This window comes from Ranitomeya variabilis, chromosome 1 (genome assembly GCF_051348905.1).
Source record: "Ranitomeya variabilis isolate aRanVar5 chromosome 1, aRanVar5.hap1, whole genome shotgun sequence".
Lineage (NCBI taxonomy): Eukaryota > Metazoa > Chordata > Amphibia > Anura > Dendrobatidae > Ranitomeya > Ranitomeya variabilis.
The window spans coordinates 848,840,303-848,859,210 of NC_135232.1; the positions used below are offsets into that span (position 1 = coordinate 848,840,303).

Consider the following 18,908-nt stretch of genomic DNA (forward strand, 5'->3'; position numbering starts at 1 on the left):
CACAAGTAGGGTATCCAGCCCGTATTAACAAAATGAAGAAATTGGCACTCAGAGATGTAGTGAAATAAAATTTCTTTTATTATGTGCATTAATTATGTGAATGCGCATTCACAAGCTCGGATTTTCCAGGGTTCCTCCTTCCAGGTATTCAGTTCTGATGAAGGTCTGATGTAAGACCGAAAATGTTTAACACAACCTTGAATGCAATAATAAAAGGAACTTTATTTTACCATATCTGTAACTGAGTGCCAAGTTCTTCATTTTGTTAAACTACAGGCATTGTCAGGTTGCCACTGTTAAACTAGTTAAAAGTATGCCTGGTGGGAAGTATCCATCTTGTGGTTCTTGTGTAATCAGTGTTAGAAGTTTTCAGTTAATGAGATGCTCATGCTTCGGGTAGGACTGTAGACAGAGTCTAATCTTCCTGCTCTAAGCCAGAGAAACCAAGAAAAGACTTGCCCACAGGCCCTCCCTGAAGCACAGTCTGTCTTTCCCTTTTTCTATGATGAGGTACATGTTTGTGCTTTGGGTACTCTACCTACAGTCCCACTCTGGAGCACAAGAATTTCATTAACTAAAAACTTCTAACACTGATACACAAGAACCACAAGATGGATTTCTTCACCCCAGGTTTCATTTTAGCAGTGACAACCTGACAATGCCTGTAGTTTAATTAGCAAAATCCTGACAACAGGTAATGAATAAGTGGGCACACTGCAATTTTATGTGGACATTTGTTCTGTGTAAAAGAACCCTGATATCTGAACAGTCCATTTGAATAACATTGGTCCATGTGCTGCCCATGTGAGGTTAGTCTTTTCCACCGACAGCACTCATTAATGTAGCCTCAAAAGTAAGGATGCTGATAAAGGTCCAGGTGTGTCTACTGTGGTATTCAATAAGTAGCCTCCCATGTAAAGACTAAACTTCTGTTGATATGAAATACACACCTCCAGATCAAGATAATGCCCTGTCCTCACTATTCAGACAATGATGTTGATGTATGGGCCTCACTATCTGAGGTGGAAGTCCATGCTAATAGTAAAAATAAAATACATATGGTATATAAATATTCTTTTATTTATATACTGAATCCAAAATTACATTTACAGAAGTATGAAAGGAAACCACTATGATGCCAAACTAGAGACTGTGGCAGGCAGCTATAGAAAGGACTGTACAGCATACAATCACATCAATGAAAACTGCCTCACAAACAATGGTGAAACTGGGCTCACAGTTAAAGAAACACTGTTATATAGAATTGGATAAGGATTGTGCTTGGGAACTGGTTCGTATAACATGGGGCTCAGCATCTTCCAGTTACATTGTGGCGCCCCAGGGTCCTGGTTGTCACAGTAATGTCGCTTTCCTCATGGGGAGAGTGATGCTACGTTTGGAGGCAAGAAAGGATAACTGTAACCAGGTACCACAAACATGCAACACATTCACACTCCAGGCCACCAGGGGGAGCTTTTGATCCTATTTACTAGGTGAATCCCCATATACAGTACAGACCAAAAGTTTGGACACACCTTCTCATTTAAAGATTTTTCTGTATTTTCATGACTATGAAAATTGTACTTTCACACTGAAGGCATCAAAACTATGAATTAACACATGTAGAATTATATACTTAACAAAAAAGTGTGAAACAACTGAAAATATGTCATATATTCTAGGTTCTTCAAAGTAGCCACCTTTTGCTTTGATGACTGCTTTGCACACTCTTTGCATTCTCTTGATGAGCTTCAAGAGGTAGTCACCGGGAATGGTCTTCCAACAATCTTGAAGGAGTTCCCAGAGATGCTTAGCACTTGTTGGCCCTTTTGCCTTCACTCTGCGGTCCAGCTCACCCCAAACCATCTCGATTGGGTTCAGGTCTGGTGACTGTGGAGGCCAGGTCATCTGGAATAGCACCCCATCACTCTCCTTCTTGGTCAAATAGCCCTTACACAGCCAGGAGGTGTGTTTGGGGTCATTGTCCTGTTGAAAAATAAATGATGGTCCAACTAAACGCAAACTGGATGGAATAGCATGGTGCTGCAAGATGCTGTAGTAGCCATGCTGGTTCAGTATGCCTTCAATTTTGAATAAATCCCCAACAGTGTCACCAGCAAAGCACCCCCACACTATCACACCTCCTCCTCCATGCTTCACGGTGGGAACCAGGCATGTAGAGTCCATCCATTCAACTTTTTTGCGTCGCACAAAGACACGGTGGTTGGAACCAAGGATCTAAAATTTTGACTCATCAGACCAAAGCACAGATCTCTGCTGGTCTAATGTCCATTCCTTGGGTTCTTTACCACAAAACAAGTCTCTTCTGCTTGTTGCCTGTCCTTAGCAGTGGTTTCCTAGCAGCTATTTTACCATGAAGGCCTGCTGCACAAAGTCTCCTCTTAACAGTTGTTGTAGAGTTGTGTCTGCTGCTAGAACTCTGTGTGGCATTGACCTGGTCTCTAATCTGAGCTGATGTTAACCTGCGATTTCTGAGGCTTGTGACTCGGATAAACTTATCCTCAGAAGCAGAGGTTACTCTTGGTCTTTCTTTCCTGGGGCGGTCCTCCTGTGAGCCAGTTTCTTTGTAGCGCTTGATGGTTTTTGCCACTGCGCTTGGGGACACTTTCAAAGTTTTCCCAATTTTTCGGACAGACTGACCTTCATTTCTTAAAGTAGTGATGGCACTCGTTTTTCTTTACTTAGCTGCTATTTTCTTGCCATAATGAAAATTCTAATAGTCTATTCAGTAGGACTATCAGCTGTGTATCCACCAGACTTCTGCACAACACAACTGATGGTCCCAACCCCATTTATAAGGCAAGAAATCCCACTTATTAAACTGACAGGGCACACCTGTGAAGTGAGAACCATTCCCGGTGACTACCTCTTGAAGCTCATCAAGAGAATGCCAAGAGTGTGCAAAGAAGTCATCAAAGCAAAAGGTGGCTACTTTGAAGAACCTAGAATATAAGACATAATTTCAGTTGTTTCACACTTTTTTGTTAAGTATATAATTCCACATGTGTTATTTCATAGTTTTGTTGCCTTCAGTGTAAATGTACAATTTTCATAGTCATGAAAATACAGAAAAATCTTTAAATGAGAAGGTGTGTCCAAACTTTTGGTCTGTTCTGTATATATAGCTGGTAGTCTGTAGGGAAAGTTAGTGAGTTCCAGACAGCAGCCTGAGGAGGACAGAGGGTTTACGGAGCTGCGTAGACCACAGTGCTACAGCTCCTGGAAAGAGACATTTAGAAAGCAGAATTGATTGCAATGAGCGTGCAGGAGAGGAAGCACAGGAGAGGATACCAGAGGGAGACCAGCTCCGAGCAGGCTGCCTCCTTCTGAGGCGCAGAAATCAGGTAGCTGGAACATCGAGGTTGTAAGGACCTCCACGCCTTACATCAAAGACCGGCAGGACAGCTGAACTTCAAGTTTCCTGTCCGACCCAACACCCAGGAGGCACTGTGACACTCTTCAGAGCTGGGTCATTTAAGAGATCCTATAAACAGGCTCAAGTCACCAGTCATATGGGTTATGTCCTATCCTACCCAGGGGACAGAGAGAGAGAGAGAGAGATAACATCTGTGAGGACCTTATGTGAAGCTTCTAGCAGTAAGGGACTACACAACTACAGCGCAAAGGAAGGCTTCTATTTTCCACCTGGATAAGGGGACTCTGGACTTGCCTCCAAACTGGCTGGACCCTACCTGCCCTGTGATCCAGTGCCCTGGACTGTGGCTGCTGAAGTCTTCAGTAAATGAGGTAAAGAGACTGCAAACCTGTGTCCTCGTTCCTTACTGCATCTCTCACCATTCTACCATCTACACACTGGGAAGCTCTTTGGATATACTTCACCTTTGGGAAGGTAAACCATCTAGCTGCCATAACATCACCCCAGGGGACCCCTTAAAGCAGCATCGGTCACCATGACCGAATACCACAGGTGGCGTCACGAACAATAGACTTTATCCCTTTAAAGACCTTTCCCCCCTGTTTACATGAGCAACCCCCAGGGTCACGGACCGGGTCGCCACCGTGACTTTCCCCTGTGAACCACCGGACCCGGTACCGAGTACCTCACGGCCCTGGCCGGGCGACTCAACATCCCAGTTACCAGTGGTGTAACCATCTCAGTCGTAGAAGGCTCAACTGGTGCTAAAGAGGGAGTGGGAGTGCATGGAAATGAAGCCATGCATTGCTTTTTACTGTATTGGTGTTTGCAATAAGTGGGTACAGTTTTACACTGGTGGAACTAGATAATGGAATAGACTCTTTGGCTCTATCACTAATTCTGGTAAGTCACGGACTACTTTAGGTCTGTTGGATACCAGAGATCAAAAGTGCACAAAAGACATCAGATGGTGCAATGATCACTTGACTGTGCTGCCTATGCCCAGTTGTAGACTTCAGGGAGAAGCCTGAGTACCTTGTTGCTTGTTGCGGGAGTTGAATGCAGGGAAATTGTCACAATTTCATTTTTCAATTGAAAATCAGGGCATGGGAGGTCACAAAGTGACACATCATTAGTGTATGGAGCCACAGAGGGGGCATACTCATCATATGGACTAACTAAAAAAGGCATTATTATTGTATAGGTCCCAATATGAGCATTATTATTATTGTATGCAGAGGCGTATCTAGAGTGGGCCAGCTGGCAGGGGGGCGCAGTTGGGCCTTCTAGTGCGGCGCTCCAAAGTGTCTCTCCCCCGGCATCTGCATTCTGCCACCCCCCAGACTGGGAGTCGGCAGTTCTCTGAGCCGGCTGTTAAGCTGACAGCTGGCACAGAGAAGTTGCAGCGTGCCGACTCCTAGAGATTAATTGTACTCACGTCTTATGCACACGAGTACAATTGAGGCTCTGACTGCCGGGTCAGTGCGACGCCAGCAGCGTGATAAGTTCATGTGATCACGCTGCTGATGTCACTCGCTGGCATGCAGAAGAGAGAAGAGGGTAAGTGGTAAGTGCTCCTCTGGCTGAGGAGCTGAAGACACCGAAGATTCGGAGTGGGGGGATTTAGTGTGTGTGTGTTTGTGTTTGTGATTTATTGTGTGTGTGTGGTGGTCAAGGATTTATTCAGTGTGTGTGTGTGAGGAATTTATTGTGTGTGTGTCTGTGGGGGTCGGGGATTTGTTCAGAGTGTGTGTGGGGGAGATTTATTCAGTGTGTGTGGATTTATTCAGAGAGTGTGTGTAATTTATTCAGTGTGTGTGTGTGGGATATTTATTCAGTGTGTGTGTGGAGGGGGATGAATTTATTCTAGCTGGAGGGGGTGGATGGGGAAATGGGTGTCGACACAGTGAGTAGTGAGGGGAAAAAATGTGTGCTGACACAGTATGGGGAGCGAGAGTGATGGAATGTGTGCGGACACAGTACGGGGAGTCAGGGGGATGTGTGAGGAGGAAATATGGAAAGCGAGGGGGTAAATATGTGAGGAGACAGTATGGTTAGAAAGGGGGCATACATGAGGAGAGGGGAGGAAAGTGTGAGTGGGCACAGAATAGAGACTGAGTAGTGTGGGGAACAGAGTAAAAGCACAGCCAGGAGGGAACAGTATGCCAAGGAGGAGGAATGTAATGGAGGGGCACAGTATAGAGAATGGGCCCTATAGAGGGGACACAGTGTGAGAGGACAGTGTGAAGAGAGGGCTCGGTATGGAAAGGAGAGAGAGCAGTGTGGAGAGCAAGAGGGACAGCGTGGGGTCATATTTTGTGCAGGGAACATAGCGAGGCAATTATTTATTTAGGGGCTCAGCGCAGGGCAGATATTATTATTCAGGAGCATTATAATAACACTGCTATCTTAAAGGGAATCATGTTGGGATGTGCTGCAGAAGACCTCTGAAGATGGAAGTCTGTAGAGACAACAACGACTCCAGAGATGATGTTGTCTATCAGGTACCTGGATGTAAATGTTTTTTGTGATAGTGACTAATTCTCATATTGTTATTTATGTAAGGAGAATTAAAGGGGTTGCCCAGGTTTGTGATGAGTCTGCAGTCATTCTATGTGACTGCAGACTTCTGAATTCTCACAGTGCACACTGAACGCTGTCAGGATTCTCTCCTGCCGTCGATATGCATGCATGCGGTCATGTGCTGAATAGACATGTGTGGCCTCACTCAATGAAAATGAATTGAGAGAAGCTGGACACGTCTAGTCAGTATGTGGCCAGAAGTATACAAATCACATACTTGTGCTGACATGACCGTCCACTCTTGCCTCTGGCAAGGGAGAATCCTAAAAGTGTGCAGTGCTTGCGCTGTGAAAATTCAGAAACCTGCAGTCACATATAGTGACTGTAGACTTTCATCTGAAACCCGGGTGAGCTCTTTAATTTTAAAATGAAGCCCTGTAGCCAATCCTGACAGCATATAGTATCTTCACTGTCAGGATTCAGCTCTGCTTACAGGTTTCATCAGTCATCACATGGACACTTCACTCATATGTGATTTTCATACTGACAGTCACATGATAATGATCTTTTCTTCCTTCTCTCAGTTTTTCACTGAACATTGAAAGAATTAGGGAGAGCAGCTTGTCGGCACGTGACTTAGGCTACATCCCCACAGTCAGCGCACATGCCCGCTGCATCCAAAGCGCTGCCGGCTATTGAACACAGGTGATTCCGCTTGTGTTCAATACATTGGACGTGTGACATTTATCTTGCAGAGACTGAGCGTATCCGCAAGATAAATAGATATGCTGCTGTCTGGAAAGACGCACCGCATGTCCTCCTCTGCAGGGAAGCCGCGGGTGCCGGTGCACATGTAATACCCCAGGAATTCGGTTGTTACAGTAGTATTGCCTTCCACACGGAGAGGGTGATGCCATGCCTGGAAGCGACAAGGATCCCTTTAAAAAGTAACACGTACACACAACACTGTTCTGACTCCAGGCCAGAAGGGGGAGCTCTAGACTTGGTTTGAGGGTAGCTTCCCTATATATTATGGCTGGAGGAGGAGTTAGGGTATGTGCACATGTTGTGGATTTGGCCCTGCGGATCCGCAGCAGTTTTCCATGTGGTGTACAGTACCCTGTAAACCTATGGAAAACCAAATCCGCTCTGCCCATGCTGCGGAAAATTCCGTGCAGAAACGCAGCAGTTTATTTTCCGCAGCATGTCAATTCTTTGTTCGGATTCCGCAGCATTTTATACCTATTCCTTTCTAGGAATCTGCAGGTGTAAAAATGCACGCAGGCGAAATCTGCACAAAATCTGCAGAAAACCTGCAGGGAATCTGCAGGTAAAACGCAGGTCATTTTACCTGCGGATTCTGCAGAATCTGCGTGGAAAAATCCACAATGGAATCCTCAACGTGTGCTCATACCCTTAGGGAGTCTGTGAGGAGAGCTGGAGCTGAGCAGACATTAGGAGACATGAGGAGAATCAGGCAGATTGTAGGAGACAGTGAGGGGAGAAGGAGCAAAGGAGGAGAAAGAGAAACTGGAGTGGAGCTGCAATTGGGCTCACTCCAGGATCAAGCACAGAAACCGGAGCCCGGAATTCCGATGTTGTGGGGGTAACTGTATGCCCCACAGCAGAAACCGGCAGGCAGGAGATTTCAAGTCTCCTGGCCACCTTTACACCCAAAGGCACAGCAGCAGATAGAGCCTGGAGTCACAACGAGAAGGGACACCTGTAAAAAGAATTGAGTTGCCTGCCATGCTGGTAGTGTCCACCGAAAAGGACAGAAAGAGAGAGGACCTTGTACAGAGCCTCAGGCAGCAAGGGACTGAGAACACAGCGCAGTAAGGAAGGTTTCCAACCCCACCTGGCTAGGGGGACTCCGAATCGCTTTCAGGCTGCCCGGATTCCAAAGACCAACCTGTACCTGAACTGCATCAGTAAAAGGTAAAGAGACTGCAACCTTGTGTCCTCTAGTTCTTTCCTACACTCCACAGTCAACCTTCCCTTTTACCAGCTACACCGGGAGCCCTGGGGACCAAGCTCTACCTGTGGGGAGCTATACCATCTAAACTACCAAACCATCAGCCCCAGAGGACCCCTTTAAGCAGTGTCGCCAACCCTGGCCGAATACCACAGGTGGTGTCATGAAAGTACTACATAGACTTTATCTCATTTCTGTTAATCCCCTTTTTACTGAATGCCCAGGGCCACGGACCGAGTCACTGCCACCGTGACCACCCCTTTAAGAACAGAACCGGCCCGGTACCGAGTACCCCACTGTCCTAGCGAGCGCTTCACACGCATAGTGGACATGGGATTTCTTGAAATCCCATCCACTATGCTGTAACATCTGTCCACTGAGGGTTGGACGCTGTGGATGTACGCATTGTCCGACCCGCAGCGTTTACGGATTGTGGGAACATACCCTAAGTGTTCAAATTTCATATGTGCTTCGGGGTGTGAGGGGGCCAAATTGAATTCTTGCCCGGGGTGACAGGAAACCTAGATACACCTCTGATTGTATGGGGGCACAATGACAGCATTATTATTGTATGGAGAGACACAATGAAAGCATTACTATTTTAGTGGGGCACAAAAGGGGAGATAATTATTGTATGGGGGCACTATTACTGTGTGGAGGCTTCAGGTTTAGTGATGAGCGAATGTGCTTCGATAAGGTGTTATCTGAGCATGCTTGTGTGTTAACCGAGTGTCTTAGGCGTGCTGAAAAAATAGGTTTGAGCCCCCACAGCTGCATGTCTCGCGGCTGTTAGCTGTAACACATCCAGGGATTGACTATCAAACTAATCTCTGCCTTTGTTGCGGGATTTGCAATGGGGTGCGAGGGTGCCAATCTCATGGCGCACATTGCAGTGTGTACACCTCACTACTGTCCAGTCCTATCTTGAAATGTTGTGTCAGGTCATGAAGCTGAAGACTCCAGTGGTATTTGCTGAATCAGCTGGTAGCGTCCCTGGTAACCACACGGGCAGATGCTGAATGAGAGTGTGACATCACAGTTGCTGGCTATGGTGTCCTTTCTACTGTAGAAACGTACCAGTCAAATAACTTGACAAAAAGGATGCGCTAGGTTTCTGGCCTCCACAGCACACCGTAGCCAGCAGCTGTGACGTCACATGCTCCTTCAGCGCCCACCCATGTGGCTGTCAGGGATGCTGCCGACTGATTTTTCCTGATTTATAATCGCAGCATATGATCCTGATCAAATAGTCGAATCATACTCGCCCATACAGGTCAATAAGTCTGTTGAATCGGACTGCATTTGGATGACATATGAGTGCAGTCTGATTTCTGTGGACATTTTTCTCCATCTTCTCACAGTGTACCACGATTCTCTCATCCAAGAGAATTGGATCACACTAATCTGACACTGATCAAGCTCTGATCTCAGATAACAGAATCTACGGTCGTCTGACCCTAGCCTAAATCTGCACCTAAATTTTGGTGTCATTTTAGTGCACAGTGGGTGAAATTTGCTACATTAAGGCTAAGTGCACACATTGCAGAATAGCCGCGGAAATTTCCGTGGCATTTCCGCAACTCCTGTATATCGCATGCGGAATTGGCATGCGTATTCCCACTAAACACTAGCGTTTTACAAGCGTAATTAGCTTGCAGAATGCTAGCGTTTTCCAAGCGATCTGTAGCATCACTTGGAAAACTGATTGACAGGTTGGTCACACTTGTCAAACATAGTGTTTGACAAGCGTCACCAACATTTGACTATTGATGCTGCCTATGCAACATCAATAGTAAAAAGATCTAATGTTAAAAATAATGAAAAAATAAAAAAAATGGTTATTCTCACCTTCCTACGTCACGTGACGACCGCGACGTCATCCCAGGTCCTTCACACACAGCATCCATGGGAACGGAAGCTGCCGTGTGCAGCGCTGAGAGGCGGGAGGACTCTGGGGGCCATCAGAAGGTGAGTATATCACTATTTTTTATTTTAATTATTTTTTTTAACAATTATATATGGTGCCCAGTCACTGGAGGAGAGTCTCCTCTCCTCCACCCTGGGTACCAACCGCACATGATCCGCTTAGGGTACCGTCACACAGTGGCATTTTTATCGCTACGACGGCACGATTCGTGACGTTCTAGCGATATAGTTACGATCTCGCAGTGTCTGACACGCAGCAGCGATCAGGGACCCTGCTGAGAATTGTACGTCGTAGCAGATCGTTTGAAACTTTCTTTCGTCGCTGGATCTCCCGCTGTCATCGCTGGATCTTTGTGTGTGACAGCGATCCAGCGATGCGTTCGCTTGTAACCAGGGTAAACATCGGGTTACTAAGCGCAGGGCCGCGCTTAGTAACCCGATGTTTACCGTGGTTACCAGCGTAAAAGTTAAAAAAAAAAAACCCGTACATACTTACCATCTGATGTCCGTCAGGTCCCTTGCCGTCTGCTTCCCGCTCTGACTGTCTGCCGGCCGGAAAGTGAGAGCAGATCACAGCGGTGACGTCACCGCTGTGCTCTGCTCTCACTGTACGGCCGGATCTCAGTCAGAGCAGGAAGCAGACGGCAAGGGACCTGACGGACATCAGATGGTAAGTATGTACGGTTTTTTTTTTTTCTTACTTTTACGCTGGTAACCACGGTAAACATCGGGTTACTAAGCGTGGCCCTGCGCTTAGTAACCCGATGTTTACCCTGGTTACCAGCGAACCTCGGCATCGTTGGTCGCTGGAGAGCGGTCTGTGTGACAGCTCTCCAGCGACCACACAACGACTTACCAACGATCACGGCCAGGTCGTATCGCAGGTCGTGATCGTTGGTAAATCGTATAGTGAGACGGTACCCTTACTTCCCGCATGGTGTGCACAGCCCCATGCAGGAAGTAAGCGGATCAGTGCATTCCTAGGTGTGCGGAATCCCCGCGATTCTGCAAATTAATGAACATGCTGCGTTTTTTTCCGGAATGCGTTTCCACTCAGGAAAAAAACGCAGCATGTGCATACAAAATGCAGATTGCATTCTTTTAATAGGATGCTTAATGTGAGCGTTTTTTTTTGTGGTTTTATCGCGTTTTTATAGCGAAAAAACATGAAAAATCTAGAACGTGTGCACACAGCCTAAATGTGGAAAACTGTGGTGCCATTAGCTCAAAATTGTCTGACATGTTTGCACCACATTTTTATGTTTTAGACACTGTCTACGACTTGCTCAGCAAAGGAACGAGGTTTTGAAAGAAAGGCTTATGTCCAGATATAAAACTGAGCCCCAATTAATACGCCCACATTTTTGCACAAACACAGGCATGAAAGTGAGCAAACTAATCGATGGTGTAAGATTAGACCAGACAGACTAAGGATGCAGCATATTTATCAGTCCGTAAATACCACTGTGATAAATCTGGAACATTTTGAGACTTTCTAGTCTAAGTTTACGCTGTCTAAAAATTGGATGATTTTAATGAATTTTCCCCAAAGTTGCCTTTTATGTCAAACTCTGTTTTATTCGCTAATTTATGCTCTCTTTGTGCTAAGCCAACCCCCTCCTCAAACGAGGTGCAAAAAGTGTGTGATGCAAATGGTACCAGAATTCTGGTGCATTTACCTCATGTAAACCTCTCCCAAAATAGCCAAAGGCATCTTTTTAACCAGCAGCAGAAAATGGCACAATATCATTTTCTAGCTATTTTTCATGATACAGAAGATGTCTAAAACATATAATAAACCTGCTGTGTGTCACATTTTTCCGTTTGGTGCAATAGATGGCAGAATTTGTAATAAATCTTCCCTAATGTTCAAAAACATCACTGCCGATAAACCAACTATTCTTATTACAACCCTGTTATTTTAGAATTTACCGTACACAAGACTAAATTGTTGAATAGAAAATATTGGTTATTTGATCGACAGATTTTGCTTCAGTTGTAATGAATATGATAAATTTACTCTTTACGGGTTTCAGTATCGTGACTGTAACGATAAATGAATGTGCAATTTTGGGATTAGTTTGTCAGCAGCTTCAATGTAAGGATGACGTCGCTAATAATCAGACATTTGTAAACTCTGAAATCTAAACTTCCTTTACAATAAGATAATTCTTCCTTTTCCTTCAGGACAAAAGAAGCAGAATAAACATTAGGTAGTGAAAGCAATCCATACCACGCGCCCTACCCAGAGATGACATTGTAGAAGTGAAAGGATGACATATGCAGCAGACGGATACAAGATGGTAAGGCTTTACGCGGCATGTGAAAAGGCTTTTATGTTCTAGGCATTCATGCCACCTACCTAGTATTTCTTAACAGGCATCAGTCTTCTTCATTCAGTGACAAGACAAAGGAAGAATCCATGGCTGGCAGAGGATATGACTGCAGAACTGCAGCATTCTCTACAAGTAATCCAGTGCGGGGTCAGGAGCAATATGCCAGTCGGTGCCACATGTATGTGCCCAATGTGGGATGGCTCCTAATGGCAATCATAGACAAGCGAAGCAATTGTTGGAGCTGAATGAGAAGCGGTGCAGGGTGTGTAATGTGTGGTTAGAATTCCGAGTGTATTGGATGCCTTCTCCGCTTGTCACCTCTAGTCAGCATACAATAGAAGCCATAGTAAGCAGCCGGTAGCTGGGGGAATGCCGGTCACCCTGGCAACTGCCCCCTGCAGGGAATATACACAGGAAACACTAGTGCATTCAAGAATAGCCATGGGCAGACAACGTCGCAGTAATAGCGCACACGTATATACAGGCAGCACTCACCAGCACACCTCTATCACCTCATGCTTGTCTGGCAGCGTCCGACATGTGCTACGCAGGGGTGAGACGAGATGCCAGGCTGAAGCTGCGCCCACTCTGCGCTGCAAAAAATACCTAAACAGGCACATCCCCTCCCAGGAGACAAAAAATGGGATGTTGCACCCTGCCACCTGCGGGCTACACTTCAGCTAAGATTTCTAAATTCTTTTCTTTTCTTCTATTAAGGCTGCCGTCACACTAGCAGGATTTGGTCAGTATTTTACCTCAGTATGTGTAAGCCAAAACCAGGAGTGGAACAATTAGAGGAAAAGTATAATAGAAACATATGCACCACTTCTGTATTTATCACCCACTCCTGGTTTTGGCTTACAAATACTGAGGTAAAATACTGACCAAATACTGCTAGTGTGACGGCAGCCTAAGATTGCGTGCACACGTTAAGCATTTGCAGCATCTGCAACAAAAAACTGAGTGGTGGCAGGAAAAATGATGCTTTTCACATTTGTTTGAACAGGTTAAAAAGCGCTGCAAAAATGCTGAAAGAATTGCAATGCTGCAGCTTTGAAAAAATACTTGGATGGTTCAAATCTGCAAGGAAAAAAAGCACCCTGTACATGAGATTTCACAGCACGCATTCACTTTGCTGGTACTGTAAAACGCTATTTTTTTGCTGTATAAATGTAGCACGTGAACAAGCCCTTATTCTATAGATACAAGCCAGTCTTTGAATATCAGAGCCGTCAAATAAATTGCAGTATCTGTACTGGTGGCACAAAGGTATATAGCGTAGGAAACCATAAAACATAACTTTTGAGCGTGCAGCTCCATGTATTGCTGTGCGTCTGCACGCTCCGCTCTGGAGTGCCGGCACCAGAGCTGGGTTTTCACCTGCGAGACTCGGCCGTATCTCGCGTATGTGTGATCCCGGCCTAAGGAGTAAAACTTCAAGCACCAATATACCAAATATATGACATAGATGTTCAAAAAGTGCTCACGACGAAACAGTGCAGTAGTTAAAAAATTGGGGATATCTCATCTCATCATTTCTCTGGAGATCATCCTCAGAAGGCGGCATAAGAGACGGGGATTAGTACCGTAATATAGCTCAGTCCCTATTATCCCCAGCCGTGCCCAAATGCAGGACTCCCGCCCTAAGAAGGGCAGTACCCAAGTATGGCCATGCTGTAGTGAACCCCAACCATTCTCTACGCATTTCAGCCTTGCATTATAGGCCACATCAGGGGAAATTGTAGTAGCGGGGTGAATATATAATAAAAATAGTTAAAGGTTCCTTGAGCAGCGCAGTGGCACTAGTAGCTCAGCTACGGGCATGTCAAACATGTCAGCACCTAAAATGTTCCTAGTATTTTCCAGGGCATGTGTTCTGCCTCGGCTTAATGGCCCCTCTATAAAGGCCTGGGGTCTGATGTCACTATCTATCAGCTGTACCCAAGTAGCCGAATACCGCCCATTGTGAGATGTAATAGGAGGCTTGTCTGAGTGACAAGCACTCCCATTCATTGCTTACCAGACCATCCTTTCCCTGCAGATGGAGTGATCCCAGGGCGGGTTCCGGATCGATGGGACACTGGGCATGCCATCAATGTATGACTCAAAAAGCATCATCGAGGGCCATGTCAGTCAAGTTTTATGGTTTCCTATGCTATATGCCATTGATCCTTGGGAAAAGTCCAGAGTGGCCATATTAGCTACATTTCCACTGGTGGCACATAGTCTCATCGTGGCTGTAGTTTGTGTAGTTCATGATTGGCATCACTCTACAAAGTTATGTGTCTCCTTCTCTGGAGGTTCTACTCCTATCTTTGCCTTGATCTTGTCTGTCTGCGCTCCAGGAAGCTGTATATCCTGGTCTCAGTGTTTCTGTTCTAGCCTTGCCTTGATCTTGTTGTCCGCCCTCCAGGAGGCAGAATATCCTGGTCCCTGTGTCTTTGTTCTTGTACCTTGTCTTGTTACATTACCTTGTCTGAACTTTGTCCTACCTCTGGCTCCTTGTCTGTTACTTCTTTCCCTGCTGTGTCTTTCCTTGTGTCCTCTCTGTTTGCTTATGCTCCGCACTCTTGCAGCTCTTGTGACTTTGCTTGTGCTCCGCTCTCATGCAGCTTTACCTCTGCTCTGCACTCCTGCGGTTCTGCTCCGTTCTACTCTGCTCCATTCCTGTTGCTGCAGGAATCTCTTGCTGCAGCTCCTCTCCGCATTCCTTGCGGTTCCGCTCTGCTTAGCTTCTGTTGCTGCGCTATCTCTTGCTGCTCTACTGCTCCTATCTGCAGCCTTGCGGTTCTCTTCCTGTGTGAACAGGTCCCAACCTGTTCCTTCATACTCCTTTCATTCCGGCTTGTTTCCGTACCTGCATCTCCTGTGTGAACAGGTCCCAACCTGTTCCTTCATAGTCCTTTCCTTCCAGCTTGTTTCCCTACCTGCATCTCCTGTGTAAACAGGTCCCAACCTGTTCCTTCATACTTCATTCCTTCCTGCTTGTTTCCTTACCTGCAACTCCTGTGTGAACAGGTCCCAACCTGTTCCTTCATACACCACACCAACCTGCCCTGTGTCTCTGCTGTTCCTGCCAGCCCTGTGTCTCTGCCGTGCCAGCCTACTCATCTGAGTTTCATCCGTGCTTATCTGCTAGTCATGCCTGGTGCCCGCACCTGTCCTAGTGTTCCTGTTCTCCAAGTGGGATCAGCAGTGACAGCCAGACACCACCCTGGAATAGCACCTGGCAGCTGCCTGCCGCACAAGCCTGACCTCACCATCAGAGGCTCCAGTGAAAACCAAGGCAGCTGTCATAGTCACGCCCCTTCCAGGGTAGTCTGGTTTGTGGCACAGTGGGGCCACAAACCCCTCGAGCTCACGCCCACCAGTCAGAGTGTGAGCGTGACAGGAATTCTTAAATATAGTGCATATTGTCATTATATTATTGGCAAGGATGAATTAACCAACGGGGGCTCAGTGATTTAGCACTACAGCCTTGCAATGTTAGACCCCCTTTACACGTCAGTTTCTCCAGTACGTGTGGTGGCATGTACCGGAGCCGCTTACACACGTAGACCCATTTAAATCTTTGGGGCTGCGCACATGTCCATGTTTTCACACAGACCGTGTGTCCATATGACCCACAAGTGGACATGTACGTTTTTTGCGGCAGCACATGCGTCAATATGTCCCACACACGGGCACACTGATGACACACAGATGACATCCGTGTGTCACCTGTGTGACACGTACCAGAATGAAATTCTCCAGCAGCTGGAAAAAGCAGTACAGTTAGTGTTGTTCCCAGGCGTCGGGTGCTGACAACTGTCATCTTCTGGTCTCCCTGCAATGAGCAAGGCCAGGCGACGCTGATGACAGATGCAGTCAGCACCCGGCACCTGGGAATAGCAGGAAGTTTTCCTTTTTTCCCCTGTCGCACATTAGCTAAATAATTAAATTTAATGAACTGTGTAAGACCCCCCCTATATTTTAAAACCAGCTCAGATAAAGCAGACAGCTGCAGGCTTCTATTATCAGGCTGTGTCGGTCCATGTTCATGGCCTGTCCCCAGCCCAAAAATAGAAGCCTGCAGCTGCCCAAGAACTAGATGCGCCAATTCTGATGCTTTAGCCAGCTCAGCCACATTGCCCTGGTGTGATGACAATCGAGGTAATATATGAGTTTGATGACAGCTGTGATTTGTCAAAAATCACAACTGCCATTAAGCCCTGGGGTTAGTAATAGAGAGATGTCAGTCAGACACCCCAATTACTAACCCTGTAAGTAAAAATCATTAAAAACACACACAGAAAAGTCCTTTATTTTAAAATAAAAACTCAGACACCCTATTTCACCTATTTATTTCCCAAAAACACCCCCCCAGAGCTCTGTCGTAATCCACGACGATCCCCAACGCTGCTACATCCGGAGTCTGTTATGAGCAGTAACATTAGTAATGTGACCGCTCACCACGGCTGCCGGAACACACTAAGAGAAGCATGAGAACCAGAGGCAGCGATGAGCGATGACATTAATAAAGGGGTATTCCCATCTCCAAGCTAATATCCCAATATGTAGTAGGTGTAGTAATAATAGCAAATACCTCCAATTAGAAATGTAGTATAGTTCTTCTGATTCTCTTAGTCGTTTTACTCACATGCAGGCATTGCAAGACCTTAGGTATCCATGGTTACATCCACTAACAACTAGCTAATTAGCTATCACTATTTCAATAGACTTAATTATGGATACCTAAGGTCCTGCAATGCCTGCACATAAGGAAAGAGACAAAGCGAATCAGAAAAACTGTACTACATTTCTAATTGGAGGTATTTGCTAATATTATTATTTCATCTACTACATATTGGGATATGATCTTGGAGATGGGAATACCCCTTTAATGTTACCGCAGGTCACAGCCGGCAGTTCTTAGTGTAACCTCTGTGTGAGCCGGCCAGCTGTGAGCTGCGCTAACCTTAATGACGTCACTGCTCATCATTTTTGACATGTGTAATTCAACCTTGCGGCTAGATTATAGACGTACAAACTTTTCTTATTTGAAGTCCATATTGTCACATTGCACCACCAGTCAGAGGGCCCCAACTAAATGGAAGAGACTTGACATCTCTCACAGGCCAAGCATTAATATTTCACAGCTAGGAACAGAACAATCATGGGGCTACAATTGGCAGATGACAGCTTTTGGTGCCCAAATAGTACAGGATACATACTGACTTCTATATGACACTGTTTTTGTCCTCTTCTGTACTGTATACTTCTACACAAATACTAGTTCCAGTATTACACTATAAGGAGGTGAGGCAGTGCCACCTGGTGGTTGTACAGTGAATAGTATATGAAATACAACATGTATGTACGTTTAGCGTCTGAATATATCCTGTATCGCCATAATAATAACACGTTACAAAAATTAACTGTGGTTTACCACGACAGAGAGGAGCCAGAAGACTGCAGGGTCTTATTTCTCCTACTGCTGCACTGTTTAGAAGCACTTTACCTTCATATTAAATGGTGCAGGTTTCTTTTAGCAGTGCAAGGATTAATCTGCTCAGTTGAGAACTCTTGGAAGCTTTCCTGCATTAAAGCTCTCAGCCGGGCACTGTTAGCCACTCCCATCTCCTATATAATCTGGACCCTGGCTAGCACTCATTGTCAGATACCTTATGCTGCATGGTTAGATGGTGGTTTGTGGTTGTTGCTTGTGAAGGAGTCTGGTGGATTTATCTGAGACTGTTGCTAGGTTTTGGTTGTGTGCTAATCCCCCTCCTTCTCCTACCTTGGTTTTACCCCATGCTACACTCCCCAGTGTTTACCTCTGTTGTTTGTGTGAGTATATTTGTATTTTCCTTTATTCCTGTTTGTATTATATTGTTTGTCTGGTTGGTGTATTACAGTACATTACTATCCCCCTCTTTCTTGAGTGGGGGGAGGGTATAGGCTGATTGCAGATTCAGGAGATAAGCCAAGGTACCTGGCCCTGGCATCTTCACCATCAGAAGTTATCCGGGGAACAGGGCAAGCTAATGCGCCCCTAGCGTTAGGGACAGGGAAGGGACACCCAACAACAGAGCCGTGACAGTAACAATTGCACTGTATATGACCAATAAATAAACCTATGTATAACACAATTTGTCTTTTTTATGCTCTTTTACTGAACACTGTATAAACTATATGTAAACTCATATAAACAGAATCCTTAAAACAGAACACATAATAATGATAATAAGTAAAACCCTATACCAAGTGGTGAAGGGGGCTATATTAGCACGGGGTACTCCCATAATTAATTAAAACGCACAAAAGAGAAAAGAGCACAAATTATCCCATATAAAATATATCAAATTGTATTCAAAACATATTATGATGCAAAAACTTGATAAAATAAATCACATAAAAGACAAAGTGGATAGTTGATTTACACAGGTGTAAAGCACATGGTCCACAGTCAGTATAGTGGATGGTGTCAGGGGTCAGGTCTTCCAAACCTCCTAAAGTGAACCCTCAGTACCGCGACAAAGAACTTCCCTAGGGTGAGCTAACCATGTGGACCACCCCCCAATACAGGGAGTGTTAGGGGCAGACCCGAGGGAGACTATTGCCGCGGAAGCTGATACTCGGGGACAGAAAATAGACGCGGAGAAGACGCCGAACTGGCTAAAACGGAGACACAGGGCAAACAGGGTATGGTGGTAACACAGAACAGGCAGGGTATGATAGATGCACAAGACAGAGCAAGGTATGGCGGACA

At 45.6% G+C, this 18,908-nt stretch overlaps 1 protein-coding gene across 2 annotated transcripts in view; it reads right to left on the reverse strand.

The window, feature by feature from the left end:
• Positions 1-12,868, reverse strand: part of CDKL2 (cyclin dependent kinase like 2) — a 132,603-nt gene extending 119,735 nt beyond the window's left edge. Inside the window, exon 1 of one of the 2 annotated variants that reach the window (XM_077276683.1) lies at positions 12,184-12,868. The gene's annotated coding sequence lies outside the window, so the exon portion shown is untranslated. The remainder of the gene's footprint in view (positions 1-12,183) is intronic. The other variant, XM_077276691.1, reaches the window with a different exon arrangement.
• Between the last annotated feature and the right edge of the window lie 6,040 nt (positions 12,869-18,908).